We start from the raw sequence: 23,177 nt of genomic DNA, 5'->3' as shown, positions 1-23,177 counted from the left end.
GGCCTACTATAATATGACAGAGGCTGTCATCTGAAATACTTGTATGTTTGCACATAATATCTATGTCAAAGAATATATATGTTCTATAAGAACAATTACTTTTGTTTAAAAAAATAGTCTAAAAGATTTAAACAAGCAACCATTTAGTAAGACCTAGATCTCTATGAATTAAAATGACTGTTTCAGATGAGAGAAACATACAAAATGTGCAGAGCATGTTTGTGTATATGTTCCTTTTGTCCATAAAGATATATACGGTTTAATAACTTGCATACCTCACTTTATTTACCTAATTAAAACAGAAAGCCTTCATGGTACTCGATTAAAGGACATGAACATGAATCTACTAAATGAAATGATATGTGTTATTGACACAATTTAATAACACCATCCACCATTCAGATAACGTATCTGGTTTTGTTTTATTAAATTGTTTCAGTTCTTACACTCAACAACAGTAAAGCCAGTGCAGTACAATTTTCTCTACACTGTATAATACAAATACAAAAACAACTTTGCAGAAGTATAGCTATCACACAGTCATTTTGAAAACGGCCCTGACGAATGGCCCCTAAAGCTTATGACAAAGCATACAAGTATTATTGAGATCAGGCAATATACTCAAATTCCTTATTGTGGTTTTTAGGTGCAATTTTCCGTTATGTCCACTAGATGGCTGTAGAGGATCAATCACTGGCTGACATTTGCACTCACAGAAAACACAGAAGATGATTACTCTTAAACTAAGTCTACTATTAATAGAACTCTGTACACATTTAAAGGTGCAGTGTGTAATTTTTAGAAGGATCTCTTGACGGAAATGCAAAATGATATACAAAACTATATTATCAGGGGTGTATAAAGACCTTTCATAATGAACCGGTATGTGTTTATTACCTTAGAACGAGACCTTTTTATCTACATACACTGAGGGTCTTCTTACATAGAAGTCACCATTTTGTGCCGCCATTTTTCTACAGAAGCCCTTAACGGACAATTTTTTTTACTAAGTTGTCTCCGACGATGACATGTTTGTCTGGTGGCGGCTACTGTAGCTTCTCTATGTGTTTCAAAGGCGAGGGTGAGCAGTGGACTAAGCCATTGGTTGCAATTCGTGACCTCACCACTAGGTGCCGCTAAAATGTACACACTGCACCTTTAACTTCATGATTTTACTGTTATAATATTAAAATCACATTTAGTGAAAGACTACCACTTCAATTGTTCTGAGTTATCAGTTTTAACACTCATGTCATTTTATGATAGCTGTGAAACGTGAACATAATTTTGGAGGCACTTACACGACATTTGCAGTAAGAATTATATATTTTTTGTTTTTTATAAAAAAAAACTACATACCAAATGAGTGTATAACCATGTCAATATTAAGTCTTGTTCTTTAACAGTCTTGTTTCTCCTTTCTCAGGTAAACGTGTGTGTGTACAATATACAATGCAGAATATCTATATGGCCATGTCCTTAAACGTCTTGTGATCTAAATGGCTTGAACCCCGATAATCGCTGCTAGCAGCTATATTTAGGGGTTCAAGCACGAAGTGCTGAAACCCTATTGTAATTGCCAAGGTTTTTATTATTATTATTATTATTATTATTATTATTAGTTATTATTATTCTGCCGTAAAACGGAATGTGCAGACCAAACCGTAAGGCCTAGAGACTTGAAACTTGGCCAAATGGTAGGACCCAATTTGGGGAGAGGTTGATAGAGTATCAACCCGATTGGCCCATAGGTGGCGCTATAGCGATAACAAACGCGTTGATGGTCATAACTTCCACAAATCTTATCCAAATGTCAAGTGTCTTATATCCCTGGATTCCTTGCGTCAAGGCGAACAAAACGTATATCTCCGATTTCATTTCCGTCATGAATTTTTTTTCGCTATTTTCGATTTTGTAAAAAAAAATAAAAACGAACTCGTCCTAGGTTTTTCGTCCGATCGGAACCGTTCCAGTGCCGTAATATTCCTTGGAGTGTGAATATCAAAAGTTATCAAAAAAAAGTTGAACTTTCGACTCGCCGTCGTCAAGCCACGCCCAAACGCCCCCAATGAGCGGAGCCTCTTGACTTAAACGGCTATAACTTAGGAAGGGAAGGAGGTATCGACACCAAATTTGGTACACATATACAGGGGACTATTCTGAGGTCAGGTGCAAAAAATTGCGCCGCTTGACCACTAGTTGTCGCTATAACACCACCTCAACTTTGAAGGGCTGTAACTACGGAAATATGGGACCGATCAACTTGACATTTGACAGGTGTGCTCCTGGTCTGGGGTACTATCTATGTTTAAAAGGAATTTTGCGTAACTCAAAAAACATGGCCGCCATCGGCCAATCAAGAAAAAGCAGCTATTAGACAGGGTTAACGGAGGCCGATCGAAATGAAACGCGGTGGGCCTGTTTGTCTCTTGGCCATGAAGGTCTGTGCAGAGTAAGAAAAAATTCGGACCCCGGAGGGCGCTATCACGTTTTTTCAGTGTTTAAGTGATTGTGTATTATGCAGTGTTTCAGATATCAACAAGATCCTCATATCATTTAATAGAGGTACTTAAAATGAACAACTTTTCCTCAAGCAGCACTTGTCTCAGTCGAATCGTTTGTTAGATATTCATCATTTTCTTTGAAACCTACTTTTGCGAACTAGTCCTAGGTTTTTTGACCGATCTGAACCGATCCAGTGCTGGAATAGTCCTTAGACACTGATTATCAATAACTATCAAAAAAAAGTTGAACTTTGCACTCATTGTCGCAACACCACGGTCAAAAGTACGAAGAGGCGGTGCCACAAATACTACAATGGCTATCATTTATGATAGGAATGAGATATCAACACGAAACTTGGTACACATATGTATAGACCCAGGCCAAGGTCACATGCAAAAAATTGCAGAGATTGTCCACTAGGTGGCGCTATAACCTAAGAAAAAATAACGATAACTATAGCATATGTATACAACACATAAATATTTGTCTGACCTACTTTTTATTTTGCACATAACATCTGCTTTCAGATTCTTATAAGGGTCTTTTAGGATAATTACATATCTTAGAAAACATGCCGACCAACAGCCAGCCAGCATTAACCATGTACGAGTCCAGCGTAATGGTGTGCCATTACAACTAAACTGATGGGCCTGTTTGTCTTATGTTCTCAAGTGTCTTTTATGATTTTTGGCTCATCATTCCGGAAATATTTGCATCTAGAACAACGGGAGTTACGTTAACTGTGCCCTAGATCAATGGTTCTCAATATTATTCCTGGAGGCCCACTGCTCTGCACATATACGAAAGTCTTCTATTTTAAACAAATCTACTTTAATCATCAGTAGAGATTTGTATGAACTGAACTGATTGTGTCAGATGAGAGAAACATACAAAATGTTCCGAGCATTGGGTCTTGAGAAACCAATGCGGTTCACTGAGTTGAAAGTACTGCTCTAGATGTTTATGTTTATATGAAAAACAATTTTATGAATTTGCTGTACTATCTGGGCAAATATCAATATGAAACATAAAATAAAATTTTGTCGTTGTATTACTGGATTTGATGTGATGTCACATAGTGAGGTGGGCACCATTTGTAACCTGTATTCTTTATTTCATTTGTAGCTGCTGTTATGTTCCTTTTGTCCATGGGTTTGCATCTGCATGAAAATTATTATAAGATTTAATGATTTGCAGTCATTTACCTCATTAAAACTAAAAGACTTGAGGTAATCAATTCAAGCATTTTGAAATGTGACATTTTCAAAATGGGCCAGACTAAGTATATCTAACTAATTAACTAGTAATGTGAAGCTTATGACAAAATATTAACAGTTTTATTAAGATCAGACAATATATGTCTTTCCAAGACTAGGGCTGGTTGAATAAACATACAGTAGCCATTAAGTAAAGACTGTGTTTTAAGGACTAGTCTGAAGAACTAGTAGTTAGTTAGGGCTAATCAGTCTTACTATTTGGATTTAAATATAATTTAAATAATTTAAATATTTTTTTCATATGATACTTAAAGCAGTTATGTTTAATCATGAAGACAAAAATGTATGACTAACTTTGAATACTAGTCTTAGAGATTCATGTTACTGACCATTGGTTTAAGTGTAGTTACAGACTAAAATTAAGGCTTAAGTTTTAGTTATCTTACTTGAAAATAGCTTACACTGGCCTACCTTTAAATATATCTGGGCCATAGTTTTGTCTTAAGATGTACACCAGTAATGTTTTTTATAAGGTTTGTTTGTAAAAAGTACCTAAATGTTTTTACATAACTAATGGCTAGTCATGCATCAATTTAAACCTGTGGGAAACAACCCTATGAAGTTATAAAGCTTCAAATGTTGTCTTAGAATTCTTCAAATCCTAAAGGTCACTTCAAACTGGTCAGACAGACTCCAACAGACGCTGACCAGTGTGAAACCCCTGTTGGAAGTTGTTGGATCAAAGTAAATGAGACTTTAGAATGTGGTTGTCTGTTGGTGTCTGTTGGTGTCTGTTGGAGTTGGTAGTTGTCTGACCAGTGTGAACTGGCCTTAAAGGTATGAAAAAGATTGCTGTAAATATGTGGATCCTTAAAGAACAATAATAGGCCAACATTAGAAATAATAACTAATAATCACACATAAAGAGAATAAATATTTGGTTATCAGTAGCTTTAGTATTGTAATCTATTTTCCATAACATAAACACGTCATGCTGTGTCTTATAAAGTTTTCAATAATTGTTTATAGAATTATTGCAATGAAATTGTAATGTTATGATACAATTGGTTATTTTAAATATAAATGTTTACTGAAAACTTACTCTAGCACAGCACGTGTGTGAACACAAGGCAAGGCAAGGCAAGGCAAGGCAAGTTTATTTGTATAGCACATTTCATACACAGAGGTCATTCAAAGTGCTTTACATAGAAATGAGAAAACAATATATAAAAGAGAAAAAAGAAAATGTAAAAATAATAGATACACGATAAAATCACAATAAAAAAGATACATGAGAATTTAGAATAACAATTAAAGAAAATGAATGTGATTTTAATAAAAACAGTTTAAAATGTTAAAAAGAATAAAACAGGAGTAAAAGTGGCTTGAGTTAAAGGTGCAGTCAGTGTAAAGCAGCACAGTGCTCATTCAGTAAATGCAGAGTTAAACAGATGTGTTTTTAATCTAGATTTAAAAGTTAGTATTTTAATCTATTTTCTATTTACAAATAAGTGCTTAATAGCAAATCTGACTGACATTTGCTTAATGACATCATATTTGTTATTAACTCCATTTGATATAAACAACACATCTGGATCAGTTATGTATGGACATAGCCAGTTGTTAAATATAAAAAATGTACAGCTTTAGTACTATTTTTAGGCCTACTATAATATGACAGAGGCTGTCATCTGAAATACTTGTATGTTTGCACATAATATCTATGTCAAAGAATATATAGGTTCTATAAGAACAATTACTTTTGTTTAAAAAAATAGTCTAAAAGATTTAAACAAGCAACCATTTAGTAAGACCTAGATCTCTATGAATTAAAATGACTGTTTCAGATGAGAGAAACATACAAAATGTGCAGAGCATGTTTGTGTATGTTCCTTTTGTCCATAAAGATATATACGGTTTAATAACTTGCATACCTCACTTTATTTACCTAACTAAAACAGAAAGCCTTCATGGTACTCGATTAAAGGACATGAACATGAATCTGCTAAATGAAATGATATTTGTTATTGACACAATTTAATAACACCATCCACCATTCAGATAACGTATCTGGTTTTGTTTTAATAAATTGTTTCAGTTCTTACACTCAACAACAGTAAAGCCAGTGCAGTACAATTTTCTCTACACTGTATAATACAAATACAAAAACAACTTTGCAGAAGTATAGCTATCACACAGTCATTTTGAAAACGGCCCTGACGAACGGCCCCTAAAGCTTATGACAAAGCATACAAGTATTATTGAGATCTGGCAATATACTCAAATTCCTTATTGTGATTTTTAGGTGCAATTTTCCGTTATGTCCACTAGATGGCTGTAGAGGATCAATCACTGGCTGACATTTGCACTCACAGAAAACCCAGAAGATGATAACTCTTTAACTAAGTCTACTATTAATAGAACTCTGTACACATGTAAAGGTGCAGTGTGTCATTTTTAGAAGGATCTCTTGACGAAAATGCAAAATTATATACAAAACTATATTATCAGGGGTGTATAAAGACCTTTCATAATGAACCGGTATGTGTTTATTACCTTAGAACGAGACCTTTTTATCTACATACACTGAGGGTCCCCTTACATAGAAGTCACCATTTTCTGCCGCCATTTTTCTACAGAAGCCCTTAACGGGCAAATTTTTTTACTAAGTTGTCTCCGACGATGACATGTTTGTCTGGTGGCGGCTACTGTAGCTTCTCTATGTGTTTCAAAAGCGAGGGGTGAGCAGTGGACTAAGCCATTGGTTGCAATTCGTGACCTCACCACTAGGTGCCGCTAAAATGTACACACTGCACCTTTAACTTCATGATTTTACTGTTATAATATTAAAATCACATTTAGTGAAAGACTACCACTTCAATTGTTCTGAGTTATCAGTTTTAACACTCATGTCATTTTATGATAGCTGTGAAACGTGAACATAATTTTGGAGGCACTTACACGACATTTGCAGTAAGAATTATATATTTTTTGTTTTTTATAAAAAAAACTACATACCAAATGAGTGTATAACCATATCAATATTAAGTCTTGTTCTTTAACAGTCTTGTTTCTCCTTTCTCAGGTAAACGTGTGTGTGTACAATATACAATGCAGAATATCTATATGGCCATGTCCTTAAACGTCTTGTGATCTAAATGGCTTGAACCCCGATAATCGCTGCTAGTTATTATTATTATTATTATTTTTCCGCCATAAAACGCGTCGCCCAGCACAAACCATAAGTCGTAGAAACTTGCCACTTGGTCAACTGGTTGTATATTAGGAGGCTACTCAGATACAGTGAATCAGCCAAATCGGCCCATAGGTGGCGCTATAGCAATGCCCGACGCGTTGGGGCTCATAACTCCTAAACCGGACATCCTACACTCAAGTGTTTGGTATCATTGTAATCCCTGGCTCCAAACTTAAAAAATGTATATCTCCGATTTCATTTCCGGTATGCAAATTTTTTCGCTAATTTGCATAATATGCATTTCAATCCAAACTGAACTAGTCCTAGGTTTTTCGCCCGATCGGAATCGTTCCAACGCAGGAGAAATCTGTGGAGTGAGTAGGTAAATAATTATCGAACAGAATGTGTAATTTCGCTTCAGTGTCACTAAGGGGCGCCAAAATTCAATACCGGAAGTAGACTATCTCCAGGAAAATGGCTATAACTCGTGAACGGTTAGAGATATCTTAACGCGGTTTGGTACACATGTGTATCAGCTCACTCCGGGGTCACAGGAAAAAATACGCGGATTTTGGCCAGTAGGTGGCGCTATAATAAGCTTGAGGGTCGAAAATGGCTATCACTACACAACCGTAAGCCCGATACACGTCATATTTGGTATGGTGTGTCTTTGTGCAATGTACCATGAGGGTCTAGAAGGACATTGGCGTATTTGCAAAAACATGGCCGTCATCGGCCAATGAAGTGTGAGGGCTGATTTGACAGGGTTAACGAAGGTCGATCGGAACGACACTCACTGTGCTTGTTCGTGTACTGCTCCATAAGGTCTGTAAGAATTATGGTGTCATTTGGCCACTAGGGGGCGTAATACCGTATTTCGGTGCCTGTATCACGTGACGTTTGACATACATACACAAACATGACATCATATGATAGATCGGTTCATGACGAAAAACTTTGCCTCTTGAAGCGTTGCTGTCAATCAAACGGTTCGTTAGTTATTGGCGATAACGTTCAAACCTACTTTTGCGAACTAGTCCTAGGTTTTTCATCCGATTTGAACCTAACGAAAGCTGATTGATTCTGTGGAGTGGGAATATGAATAATTATCGAAAAAAAGTTGAAATTTGTATTCAAACACGCAAGGAGTGGCCAAAAACCGAACTGGGCGGAGCTTAAAACATTTAAACGGCCATAACTCGAGAGGCGTTTGAGATATCATCATGGGGCTTGAATCATATGTGTAGGCCATCGGTCTAAGGTCGTGATATAAAAAGCTTGCTGATCGGACAATAGGTGGCGCTATACCGGGAAAGAAGGCATTAAATACTGTGATTATCCAACGGTTACACTTTATAAGCCTATAACTCTATCTGTGATCAACGAATTTCCATGGGAGTTGCTTTTGTATTATCCTGAACTGTTTTCGAATCCTACGATACCAAGCATGCCAGGTTTCGAATTACGGTTCGATCAGAACTACGTTTTCCCACATAAAAAACAATCACTAATAGCTTCGTAACCGTAACTCCTATCGATTCGAAAACACCATAGGAAGAACAATGCAATAGCTTCTGAACAAAAAAGTATATTGGCGTTATATTAAAATTTCCATCAGAAATGGCCGAAAATTGTGAAAAACCAAAATAGTCCTATAGGTGCACGTGTGTTTAAGCATACATAGTCTGTATGAACCGTTTCTGACCATCTCTTTCGTTTTTGTGTGATGCTGGATCAGCCTAATCGACGACGTGTGATGTCTTTGACGTGCCTTAATGCTCGAAACCCGGTAAATGCTGCTTGCAGCTTTAATTAGGGTTTCGAGCACGAAGTGCTGAAAACCTATTGTATTTGTCTGTTTTATTATTAGGGGTTCAAGCCCGTAGGGCTGAAACCCTATTGTAATTGTTAAGATTTTTATTTATTATTATTATTTTGCCGTAAAACGGAACGTGCAGACCAAACCGTAAGGCCTAGAGACTTGAAACTTGGTCAAATGGTAGGACCCAATTTGGGGAGAGGTTGATAGAGTATCAACCCGATTGGCCTATAGGTGGCGCTATAGCAATAACAAACGCGTTGATGATCATAACTCCCACAAATCTTGTCCAAATGTCAAGTGTCTTATATCACTGGAATCATTGCGTCAAGTCGAACAAAACGTATATCTCCGATTTCATTTCCGCCATGGAAAAGTTTTCGCTATTTTCGATTTTGTCGAAAAAAATAAAAACGAACTAGTCCTAGGTTTTTCGTCCGTTCGGAACCGTTCCAGTGCTGTAATATTCCTTGGAGTGTGAATATGAAAAGTTATCAAAAAAAAGTGGAACTTTAGACTCGCCGTCGTCAAGCCACGCCCAAACGCCCCCAATGGGCGGAGCCTCTTGGACTTAAATGGCTATAACTTGGGATTGGAAAGAGGTATCAACACCAAATTTGGTACACATATACAATGGACTATTCTGGGGTCACGAAACAAAAATTGCGCCGCTTGACCACTAGCTGGCGCTATAAGACCACCTCAACTTTGAAGGTCTGTAACTACAGAAATGTGCGACCGATCAACTTGACATTTGGCACCGGTGCTCCTGGTCTACGGTACTATCTATGTGTAAAAGGAATTTCGCTTGGATCAAAAAACATGGCCGCCATCGGCCAATCAAGGAAAAGCAGCTGTTAGACAGGGTTAACGGAGGCCGATCGAAACGAAACGCGGTGGTCCTGTTTGTCTCTTGGCCATGAAGGTCTGTGCAGAGTAAGAAAAAATTCGGCCTCCGGGAGGCGCTATCACGTTTTTTCAGTGTTTAAGTGATTGTGTATTATGCAGTGTTTCAGATAGCAACAAGATCTTCATATCATTAAATAGAGGTACTTACAATGAACAACTTTTCCTCAAGAAGCACTTGTCTCAGTCGAATCGTTTGTTAGATATTCATCATTTTCTTTTAAACCTACTTTTGCGAACTAGTCCTAGGTTTTTTGACCGATCTGAACCAATCCAGTGCTGGAATATTCCTTAGACACTGAATATCAATAATTATCAAAAAAAAGTTGAACTTTGCACTCGTCGTCGCAACACCACGGTTAAAAGTACGAAGAGGTGGTGCCACAAATACTTAAATGGCTATCATTTATGATAGGAATCAGATATCAACACGAAACTTGGTACACATATGCATAGACCTAGGCCCAGGTCATATACAAAAAAATTGCAGAGATTGTCCACTAGGTGGCGCTATAACATAAGAACAAGGAATGATGACTAAAGCATATGTATACGACACATAAATATTTGTCCGACCTATTTGTTATTTTGCACATAACATCTGCTTTCAGATTCTTATAAGGGTCTATTAGGATAATTACATATCTTAGAAAACATGCGACCAACAGCCAGCCAGCATTAACCATGTACGTGTCCAGTGTAATGGTGTGCGATTACAACTAAACTGATGGGCCTGTTTGTCTTATGTTCTCAAGTGTCTGTGAGGATTTTTGGCTCATCATTCCGGAAATATTTGCATCTAGAACAACAGGTGTTAAGTTAACTGTACCCTAGATCAGTGGTTCTCAAAATTATTCCTGGAGGCCCACTGCTCTGCACATATACAAAAGTCTTCTATTTTAAACAAATCTACTTTAATGATAAGTAGAGATTTTTATGAACTGAACTGATTGTGTCAGATGAGAGAATCATACAAAATGTGCCGAGCATTGGGTCTCGAGAAACCACTGCTTTTCACTGAGTTTGAAAGTACTGCTCTAGATGTTTATGTTTATATGAAAAACAATTTTGTGAATTTACTGTACTATATCTATTTTATTTTATAATCAAATCATCAAAATGTATTAAATCTGTTTTCTATTAAAAAACAACAATAGTATTAAATGACAAATAATCGAGTAATAATTATAGTTGTCATCATCAAGACTTTTCACTGTATTATACATTTTATTTTGAATTCAAGTGAATGTGTCTATTAACTTGAAATAAAATCTAATTATCTCTACTTCTGTTATCAAATTAAAATATGAACAATTTATATATATTAGTTTTACAAACTCACTACTATATTATTACAATCAAATAGTTTAAATTAAAACTTGTTTAAAGGTTGAACTGGAGATTAGTATGGTTTACATCTAGGCAAATATTATTTCTACATTAATTTCTGTTCTTATAAAAAAGTTATTAAAAAAAATTTCTAGAATATTTACTCCATTAATACATAACTCAGTATTATGTAAGGAGTTACAATCATAAGATGTATAACATTGACAGAGTTGAATAAGTCCACTAGGTATGGCATCAAATACAACTGCAAATTCCTTAGCAGTTACTGGAATCTTATAATGATTGAGGAATTCACAATAATTAAAGAGGTGACCATCATCTTTAAATAACTGCCTCACTAATATTATATTATTATCATACCAATTTCTATAAAATAAGGATCTGTTTCTTGTATAGAATATTCTTGTTATTCCAAATAACATATCTATGTGGAGAAAAGTTATGTTTATATATGAGCATCCAAGATAAACAAACCTGTTTATGGAAACCTGACAGTTTTATGGGAACCCTTGTTTATATCAAAATTGTATCGCAAAAACAATTCCAAACAACCCAATTTCTTTAAAATCTTTTCTGGTATGATGTTCCATATACTTCCTTTGCAACTTCAGTAACTTTTTATCCACTTATTTTTAAAAACACAGTTAGCAGTATTAAAATCTAGTAAAAAAATTGTATCCTCCTTTCTCAACTGGATTACATAGAATTGAATTATTAATGTAATGCGATCTGTTCTTCCATATGAAATTAAACAAAATAATATCCAACTCTTTTATAACTGATTGTGGGACTTCTAATGCAAGAGCTGTATACACTATAGTTGTTAAAAGCTTTCACTGCTGGGTCCGTCGTTCATACGTAGATTACTCAATTAGCTGGATTTCATTGTTGACGATTTAGCTTCATGTTGAATTATTTGTTTCTTCTAAGGTCATCCTAGAGTTGTTGTTATAGTAACATGTCCGTAAGGTTAAAACTGCTCGGGATTCAAATTCAACTCCTAATAAAAAATGATACATTTAATATTTTAGTAATGTTATTTTAAAAACTATATAATATAAAAAACATAATTAAGACTGTGTTTTAAGGACTAGTCTGAAGAACTAGTAGTTAGTTAGGGCTAATCAGTCTTACTATTTGGATTTAAATATAATTTAAATATTTTAAATATTTTTTCACGTGATAATTAAAACAGTTATGTTCAATCGTGAAGATAAAAATGTATGACTAACTTTGAATACTAGTCTTAGAGATTAATGTTACTGACCATTGGTTTAAGTGTAGTTCCAGACTAAAATTTAGGCTTAAGTTTTAGTTGCCTTACTTGAAAATAGCTTACACTGGCCTACCTTTATATATATCTGGGCTATAGTGTTGTCTTAAGATGTACACCATTAATGTTTTTTAAAAGGTTTGTTTGTAAAAAAGTACCTAAATGTTTTTAAATAACTAATGGCTAGTCATGCATCAATTTAACCTGTGGGAAACAACCCAATAAAGTTATAAAGCTTCAAATGTTGTCTTAGAATTCTTCAAATCCTAAAGGTATGAAAAAGATTGCTGTAAATATGTGGGTTCTTAAAGAACAGGCCAACATTAGAAATAATAACTAATAATCATACATAAAGAGAATATTTATTTGGTTATAAGTAGCTTTAGTATTCTAATCTTTTTTCCATGACATAAACATGTCATGATGTGTCTTATAAAGTTTTTAATAATTGTTTATAGAATTATTGCAATGAAATTGTAATGTTATGATGCAATTGGTTAATTTAAATGTAAATGATTTACTGAAAACTTACACTAGCACAGCGCATGTGTGAAAACAAATAAGTGCTTAATAGCAAATCTGACTGACATTTGCTTAATGACATCATATTTGTTATTAACTCCATTTGATATAAACAACACATCTGGTTCAGTTATGTATGGACATAGCCAGTTGTTAAATATAAAAAATGTAGAGCTTTAGTACTATTTTTAGGCCTACTATAATATGACAGAGGCTGTCATCTGAAATACTTGTATGTTTACACATAATATCTATGTCAAAGAATATATATGTTCTATAAGAACAATTACTTTTGTTTAAAAAAAATGTCTAAAAGATTTAAACAAGCAACTATTTAGTAAGACCTACAGAATAGATCTCCATGAACTAAAATGACTGTTTAAGATGAGAGAAACATACAAAATGTGCAGAGCATGTTTGTGTATATGTTCCTTTTGTGGACTAAGCCATTGGTTACAATTCGTGACCTCACCACTAGATGCCGCTAAAATTTACACACTGCACCTTTAACTTCATGATTTTACTGTTATAATATTAAAATCACATTTAGTGAAAGACTAACACTTTAATTGTTCTGAATTATCAGTTTTAACACTCATGTCATTTTATGATAGCTGTGAAATGTGAACATAATTTTGGAGGCACTTACACAACATTTGCAGTAAGAATTATATTTTTTTGTTTTTTTTATAAAAAAACTACATTCCAAATGAGTGTGTAACCATGTCAATATTAAAGCTCCCGTTCTGTCTGTGATTTTGAAGCTTTGATTGTGTTTATAGTGGGCAATATAACATGTGTTCATGTTTTTCACGTGTAAAAAAAACGCGGTAGTTTTCACACAATTTACTTATCTGTATAGCGCTGTTTTCACTGTCCTCAAAACGGGCTGATGTCTTCCTTGTTCTATGAAGTGCCTCCTTCAGAAATACGTATCAAGTTTTTATTGTGTAGTTTGTTAAGTGTGCTGTGATTCGATAGCAGCTAAGCTTAGCAGAGCCGTTTGAGCCAAAGCAGGTGACTGACGTATTCCTGTGGGCGGAATTTAGTCAACTAACTGTTTTAGTGACGTCATTAAAGCAGGAAATAGAGAGCTGTAGTCCAAACCGCCCGTTCGTTGTAGGCTTTTAAAGAGGAATTCTATTGAAGAAAATGTATCGCCTGGCAGTGAACTTTGAGCTTTATCATTTTACAGGTATTATTTATGCTATTATAGCAACATTACACGCAAACTAGGGTTTAAAAAATGGTATCAGGAAGAACGTGACATTTAACCTTTAAGTCTTGTTCTTTAACAGTCTTGTTTCTCCTACAAAATACAATGCAGAATATCTATATGGCCATGTCCTTAAACGTCTTGTGATCTAAATGGCTTGAACCCCGGTAATCGCTGCTTGCAGCTATATTTAGGGGTTCAAGCCCGTAGGGCTGAAACCCTATTGTAATTGTTAAGATTTTTATTTATTATTATTATTTTGCCGTAAAACGGAACGTGCAGACCAAACCGTAAGGCCTAGAGACTTGAAACTTGGTCAAATGGTAGGACCCAATTTGGGCAGAGGTTGATAGAGTATCAACCCGATTGGCCTATAGGTGGCGCTATAGCAATAACAAACGCGTTGATGATCATAACTCCCACAAATCTTGTCCAAATGTCAAGTGTCTTATATCACTGGAATCATTGCGTCAAGTCGAACAAAACGTATATCTCCGATTTCATTTCCGCCATGGAAAATATTTCGCTATTTTCGATTTTGTCGAAAAAAATAAAAACGAACTAGTCCTAGGTTTTTCGTCCGATCGGAACCGTTCCAGGGCTGTAATATTCCTTGGAGTGTGAATATGAAAAGTTATCAAAAAAAAGTGGAACTTTAGACTCGCCGTCGTCAAGCCACGCCCAAACGCCCCCAATGGGCGGAGCCTCTTGGACTTAAATGGCTATAACTTGGGATTGGAAAGAGGTATCAACACCAAATTTGGTACACATATACAATGGACTATTCTGGGGTCACGAAACAAAAATTGCGCCGCTTGACCACTAGCTGACGCTATAAGACCACCTCAACTTTGAAGGTCTGTAACTACAGAAATGTGCGACCGATCAACTTGACATTTGGCACCGGTGCTCCTGGTCTACGGTACTATCTATGTGTAAAAGGAATTTCGCTTGGATCAAAAAACATGGCCGCCATCGGCCAATCAAGGAAAAGCAGCTGTTAGACAGGGTTAACGGAGGCCGATCGAAACGAAACGCGGTGGTCCTGTTTGTCTCTTGGCCATGAAGGTCTGTGCAGAGTAAGAAAAAATTCGGCCTCCGGGAGGCGCTATCACGTTTTTTCAGTGTTTAAGTGATTGTGTATTATGCAGTGTTTCAGATAGCAACAAGATCTTCATATCATTAAATAGAGGTACTTACAATGAACAACTTTTCCTCAAGAAGCACTTGTCTCAGTCGAATCGTTTGTTAGATATTCATCATTTTCTTTTAAACCTACTTTTGCGAACTAGTCCTAGGTTTTTTGACCGATCTGAACCAATCCAGTGCTGGAATATTCCTTAGACACTGAATATCAATAATTATCAAAAAAAGTTGAACTTTGCACTCGTCGTCGCAACACCACGGTCAAAAGTACAAAGAGGCGGTGCCACAAATACTTAAATGGCTATCATTTATGATAGGAATCAGATATCAACACGAAACTTGGTACACATATGCATAGACCTAGGCCCAGGTCATATGCAAAAAATTGCAGAGATTGTCCACTAGGTGGCGCTATAACATAAGAACAAAGAATGATGACTATAGCATATGTATACGACACATAAATATTTGTCCGACCTACTTGTTATTTTGCACATAACATCTGCTTTCAGATTCTTATAAGGGTCTATTAGGATAATTACATATCTTAGAAAACATGCGACCAAAAGCCAGCCAGCATTAACCATGTACGAGTCCAGCGTAATGGTGTGAGATTACAACTAAACTGATGGGCCTGTTTGTCTTATGTTCTCAAGTGTCTGTGAGGATTTTTGGCTCATCATTCCGGAAATATTTGCATCTAAAACAACGGGTGTTACGTTAACTGTACCCTAGATCAGTGGTTCTCAAAATTATTCCTGGAGGCCCACTGCTCTGCACATATACAAAAGTCTTCTATTTTAAACAAATCTACTTTAATCATCAGTAGAGATTTGTATGAACTGAACTGATTGTGTCAGATGAGAGAATCTTACAAAATGTGCCGAGCATTGGGTCTCGAGAAACCACTGCTTTTCACTGAGTTTGAAAGTACTGCTCTAGATGTTTATGTTTATATGAAAAATCTATTTTGTGAATTTACTGTACTATATCTATTTTATTTTATAATCAAATCATCAAAATGTATTAAAACTGTTTTTCTATTAAAAAAACAACAATAGTATTAAATGACAAATAATCGAGTAATAATTATAGTTGTCATCATCAAGACTTTTCACTGTATTATACATTTTATTTTGAATTCAAGTGAATGTGTCTATTAACTTGAAATAAAATCTAATTATCTCTACTTCTGTTATCAAATTAAAATATGAACAATTTATATATATATTAATTTTACAAACTCACTACTATAATATTACAATCAAATAGTTTAAATTAAAACTTGTTTAAAGATTGAACTGCAGATTAGTATGGTTTACATCTAGGCAAATATTCATTTCTACATTCATTTCTGTTCTTATAAAAAAGTTTTTAATTTTTTTTCTAGAATATTTACTCCATTAATACATAACTCAGTATTATGTAAGGAGTTACAATCATAAGATGTATAACATTGACAGAGTTGAATAAGTCCACTAGGTATGGCATCAAATACAACTGCAAATTCCTTAGCAGTTACTGGAATCTTATAGTGATTGAGGAATTCACAATAATTAAAGAGGTGTCCATCATCTTTAAATAACTGCCTCACTAATATTATATTATTATCATACCAATTTCTATAAAATAAAGATATGTTTCTTGTATAGAATATTCTTGTTATTCCAAATAACATATCTATGTGGAGAAAAGTTATGTTTATATATGAGCATCCAAGATAAACAAACCTGTTTATGGAAACCTGACAGTTTTATGGGAACCCTTGTTTATATCAAAAATGTATCGCAAAAACAATTCCAAACCACCCAATTTCTTTAAAATCTTTTCTGGTATGATGTTCCATATACTACCTTTGCAACTTCAGTAACTTTTTATCCACTTATTTTTAAAAACACAGTTAGCAGTATTAAAATCTAGTAAAAAAATTGTATTCTCCTTTCTCAACTGGATTGCATAGAATTGACTTTTTAATGTAATGCGGTCTGTTCTTCCATATGAAATTAAACAAAATAATATCCAACTCTTTTATAACTGATTGTGGGACTTCTAATGCAAGAGCTGTATACACTATAGTTGTTAAAAGCTTTCACTGCTGGGTCCGTCGTTCATACGTAGATAACTCAGTTAGCTGGATTTCATTGTTGACGATTTAGCTTCATGTTGAATTATTTGTTTCTTCTAAGGTCATCCTAGAGTTGTTGTTATAGTAACATGTCCGTAAGGTTAAAACTGCTCGGGATTCAAATTCAACTCGTAATAAAAAATTATACATTTAATATTTTAGTAATGTTATTTTAAAAACTATATAATATAAAAAACATAATTAAGACTGTGTTTTAAGGACTAGTCTGAAGAACTAGTAGTTAGTTAGGGCTAATCAGTCTTACTATTTGGATTTAAATATAATTTAAATAATTTAAATATTTTTTCACGTGATAATTAAAACAGTTATGTTCAATCGTGAAGATAAAAATGTATGACTAACTTTGAATACTAGTCTTAGAGATTAATGTTACTGACCATTGGTTTAAGTGTAGTTACAGACTAAAATTTAGGCTTAAGTTTTAGTTGTCTTACTTGAAAATAGCTTACACTGGCCTACCTTTATATATATCTGGGCCATAGTTTTGTCTTAAGATGTACACCAGTAATGTTTTTATAAGGTTTTTTGTAAAAAGTACCTAAATGTTTTTACATAACTAATGGCTAGTCATGCATCAATCTAAACCTGTGGGAAACAACCCAATAAAGTTATAAAGCTTCAAATGTTGTCTTAGAATTCTTCAAATCCTAAAGGTATGAAAAAGATTGCTGTAAATATGTGGATCCTTAAAGAACAATAATAGGGAAACATTAGAAATAATAACTAATAATCATACATAAAGAGAATATATATTTGGTTATCAGTAGCTTTAGTTTTCTAATCTACTTTCCAGAACATAAACATGTCATGATGTATCTTATAAAGTTTTTAATAATTGTTTATAGAATTATTGCAATGAAATTGTAATGATACAATTGGTTATTTTAAATGTAAATGATTTGCTGAAAACTTACTCTAGCACAGCCCATGTGTGAACACAAATAAGTGCTTAATAGCAAATCTGACTGACATTTGCTTAATGACATGATATTTGTTATTAACTCCATTTGATATAAGCAACACATCTGGATCAGTTATGTATGGGCATAGCCAGTGGTTAAATATAAAAAATGTAGAGCTTTAGTACTACTTTTAGGCCTACTATAATATGACAGAGGCTGTCATCTGAAATACTTGTATGTTTGCACATAATATCTATGTCAAAGAATATATATGTTCTATAAGAACAATTACTTTTGTTAAAAAAAAAATGTCTAACAGATTTAAACAAGCAACCTACTTATTTAGTAACCTAAAATTTAGTAAGACCTACAGAATAGATCTCTATGAACTAAAATGACTGTTTAAGATGAGAGAAACATACAAAATGTGCAGAGCATGTTTGTGTATATGTTCCTTTTGTGGACAAAGCCATTGGTTGCAATTCGCAACCTCACCACTAGATGCCGCTAAAATTTACACACTGCACCTTTAACTTCATGATTTTACTGTAATAATATTAAAATCACATTTAGTGAAAGACTAACACTTCAATTGTTCTGAATTATCATTTTAACACTCATGTCACTTTATGATTGCTGTGAAATGTGAACATAATTTAGGAGGCACTTACACGACATTTGCAGTAAGAATTATATTTTTTTGTGTTTTATAAAAAAACTACATTCCAAATGAGTGTGTAACTATGTCAATATTAAAGCTCCCGTTCTGTCTGTGATTTTGAAGCTTTAAATGTGTTTATAGTGGGCAATATAACATGTGTTCATGTTTCACGTGTAAAAAAACGTGGCAGTTTTCACACAATTTACAGTATAGCGCTGTTTTCACTGTCCTCAAAACGGGCTGATGTCTTCCTTGTTCTATGAAGTCCCTCCTTCAGAAATACGTAATGAGTTTTGATTTTGTAGTTTGTGTAGTGTGCTGTGATTTGATAGCAGCTTAGCTTAGCAGAGCCGTTTGAGCCAAAGCAGGTGACTGACGTATTCATGTGGGCGGAGTTTAGTCAACGAACTGTTTTGCTGACGTCATTAAAGCAGGAAATAGAGAGCTGTAGTCCAAACCGGCCGTTCGTTGTAGGCTTTTAAAGAGGAATTCTATTGAAGAAAATATATCACCTGGCAGTGAACTTTGAGCTTTATCATTTTACAGGTATTATTTATGCTATCATAGCAACATTACACACTAACTAGGGTTTAAAAAATGGTATCAGGAAGAACGTGACCTTTAAGTCTTGTTCTTTAACAGTCTTGTTTCTCCTTTCTCAGGTAAACGTGTGTGTGTACAATATACAATGCAGAATATCTATATGGCCATGTCCTTAAACGTCTTGTGATCTAAATGGCTTGAACCCTGGTAATCGCTGCTTGCAGCTATATTTAGGGGTTCAAGCCCGTAGGGCTGAAACCCTATTGTAATTGTTAAGATTTTTATTTATTATTATTATTTTGCCGTAAAACGGAACGTGCAGACCAAACCGTAAGGCCTAGAGACTTGAAACTTGGTCAAATGGTAGGACCCAATTTGGGGAGAGGTTGATAGAGTATCAACCCGATTGGCCTATAGGTGGCGCAATAGCGATAACAAACGCGTTGATGATCATAACTCCCACAAATCTTGTCCAAATGTCAAGTGTCTTATATCACTGGAATCCTTGCGTCAAGTCGAACAAAACGTATATCTCCGATTTCATTTCCGTCATGAATTTTTTTTCGCTATTTTCGATTTTGTCGAAAAAAATAAAAACGAACTAGTCCTAGGTTTTTTGTCCGATCGGAACCGTTCCAGTGCTGTAATATTCCTTGGAGTGTGAATATCAAAAGTTATCAAAAAAAATGTGAACTTTTGACTCACCGTCGTAAAGCCACGCCCAAACGCCCCCAATGGGCGGAGCCTCTTGGACTTAAATGGCTATAACTTGGGATTGGAAAGAGGTATCGACACCAAATTTGGTACAAATATACAGGGCACTATTCTGGGGTCACGTGCAAAAAATTGCGCCGCTTGACCACTAGTTGGCGCTATAACACCACCTCAACTTTAAAGGGCTGTAACTACAGAAATATGGGGCCGATCAACTTGACCTTTGGCACCGGTGCTCCTGGTCTAGGGTACTATCTGTGTCTAAAAGGAATTTCGCGTAGCTCAAAAAACATGGCCGCCATCGGCCAATCAAGAAAAAGCAGCTATTAGGCAGGGTTAACGGAGGCCGATCGAAACGAAACGTGGTGGGCCTGTTTGTCTCTTGGCCATGAAGGTCTGTGCAGAGTAAGAAAAAATTCGGCCTCCGGGAGGCGCTATCACGTTTTTTCAGTGTTTAAGTGATTGTGTATTATGCAGTGTTTTAGATATCAACAAGATCCTCATATCATTTAATAGAGGTACTTACAATGAACAACTTTTCCTCAAGCAGCACTTGTCTCAGTCGAATCCTTTGTTAGATATTCATCATTTTCTTATAAACCTATTTTTGCGAACTAGTCCTAGGTTTTTTGACCGATCTGAACCAATCCAGTGCTGGAATATTCCTTAGACACTGAATATCAATAATTATCAAAAAAAAGTTGAACTTTGCACTCGTCGTCGCAATACCACAGTCAAAAGTACGAAGAGGCGGTGCCCCAAATACTTAAATGGCTATCATTTATGATAGGAATCAGATATCAACACGAAATTTGGTACACTTATGTATAGACCTAGGCCGAGGTCACATGCAAAAAATTTCAGAGATTGTCCACTGGGTGGCGCTATAACCTAAGATCAAAGAACGATGACTATAGCATATGTATACGACACATAAATATTTGTCTGACCTACTTGTTATTTTGCACTTAACATCTGCTTTCAGATTCTTATAAGGGTCTATTAGGATAATTACATATCTTAGAAAACATGAGACCAACAGCCGCCAGCATTAACCATGTACCAGTCCAGTGTAATGGTGTGCGATTACAACTAAACTGATGGGCCTGTTTGTCTTATGTTCTCAAGTGTCTGTGAGGATTTTTGGCTCATCATTCCGAAAATATTTGCATATAGAACAACGGGTGTTACGTTAACTGTCCCCTAGATCAGTGGTTCTCAAAATTATTCCTGGAGGCCCACTGCTCTGCACATATACAAAAGTCTTCTATTTTAAACAAATCTACTTTAATCATCAGTAGAGATTTGTATGAACTGAACTGATTGTGTCAGATGAGAGAATCATACAAAATGTGCCGAGCATTGGGTCTCGAGAAACCACTGCGTTTCAGTGAGTTGAAAGTACTTCTCTAGATGTTTATGTTTATATGAAAAACAATTTTGTGAATTTGCTGTACTATCTGGGCAAATATCAATATGAAACATAAAATAAACTTTTGCCGTTGTATTCCTAGATTTGATATGATGTCTCACAGTGATGTGGGAACCATTTCTAACCTGTATTCGTTATTTCATTTGTAACTGCTGTTATGTTCCTTTTGTCCATGGGTTTGCATCTGCATGAAAATTATTATAAGATTCAATGATCTGCAGTCATTTACCTCATTAAAACTAAAAGACTTGAGGTTATCAATTCAAGCATTTTGAAATGTGACATTTTCAAAATGGGCCAGACTAAGTATATCTAACCAATTAACTAGTAATGTGAAGCTTATGACAAAATATTAATAGTTTTATTAAGATCAGACAATATATGTCTTTCCAAGACTAGGGCTGGTTGAATAATTAAGTTAAAACTGTGTTTTAAGGACTAGTCTGAAGAACTAGTAGTTAGTTAGGGCTAATCAGTCTTACTATTTGGATTTAAATATAATTTAAATAATTTAAATATTTTTTCACATGATACTTAAAGCAGTTATGTTCAGTCATGAAGACAAAAATGTATGACTAACTTTTAAGACTAGTCTTAGAGATTAATGTTACTGACCATTGGTTTAAGTGTAGTTACAGACTAAAATTTAGGTTTATGTTTTAGTTGTCTTACTTGAAAATAGCTTACAATGGCCTATCTTTAAATATATCAGGGCCATAGTTTTGTCTTAAGATGTACACCAGTAATGTTTTTTAAAAGGTTTGTTTGTAAAAAGTACCTAAATGTTTTTAAATAACTAATGGCTAGTCATGCATCAATTTAAACCTGTGGGAAACAACCCAATAAAGTTATAAAGCTTCAAATGTTGTCTTAGAATTCTTCAAATCCTAAAGGTATGAAAAATATTGCTGTAAATATGTGGATCCTTAAAGAACAGGCCAACATTAGAAATAATTACTAATAATCACACATAAAGAGAATATATATTTGGTTATCAGTAGCTTTAGTATTTTAATCTATTTTCCATGACATAAACATGTCATGATGTGTCTTATAAAGTTTTTAATAATTGTTTATAGAATTATTGCAATGAAATTGTAATGTTATGATATAATTGGTTGTTTTAAATGTAAATGATTTACTGAAAACTTACTCAAGCACAGCACATGTGTGAACACAAATAAGTGCTTAATAGCAAATCTGACTGACATTTGCTTAATGACATCATATTTGTTATTAACTCCATTGGATATAAACAACACATCTGGATCAGTTATGTATGGGCATAGCCAGTGGTTAACTCTTTCACCGCCAGCGTTTTTAAAAAAAGTTGCCAGCCAGCGCCAGCGTTTTTCATGATTTTCACCAAAGTTTATTGCCTTCCAGAAAATGTTCTTCTTTAAATATATAAACATACAATATACCAAATGAAAGAACAGACCCTCTGCTTTCAAACAGAAAAAAACGTTTCATCTTACCTTTAGTGGTTCTTTTGCAATCAGCTTTTGAATATGGGTAGGTTTTTGCAAAAACACCATATTTTGAGCAAAAAGCAGAGACAATTTCATTTTTTTGACGGACTTTTCATAGAGATCCCATTCAGAGCGATCTTTAAAACAGACACGGACA

This window comes from Paramisgurnus dabryanus, chromosome 16 (assembly GCF_030506205.2).
Source record: "Paramisgurnus dabryanus chromosome 16, PD_genome_1.1, whole genome shotgun sequence".
Classification (NCBI taxonomy): Eukaryota; Metazoa; Chordata; class Actinopteri; order Cypriniformes; family Cobitidae; genus Paramisgurnus; species Paramisgurnus dabryanus.
This window is presented reverse-complemented; position numbering follows the sequence as displayed.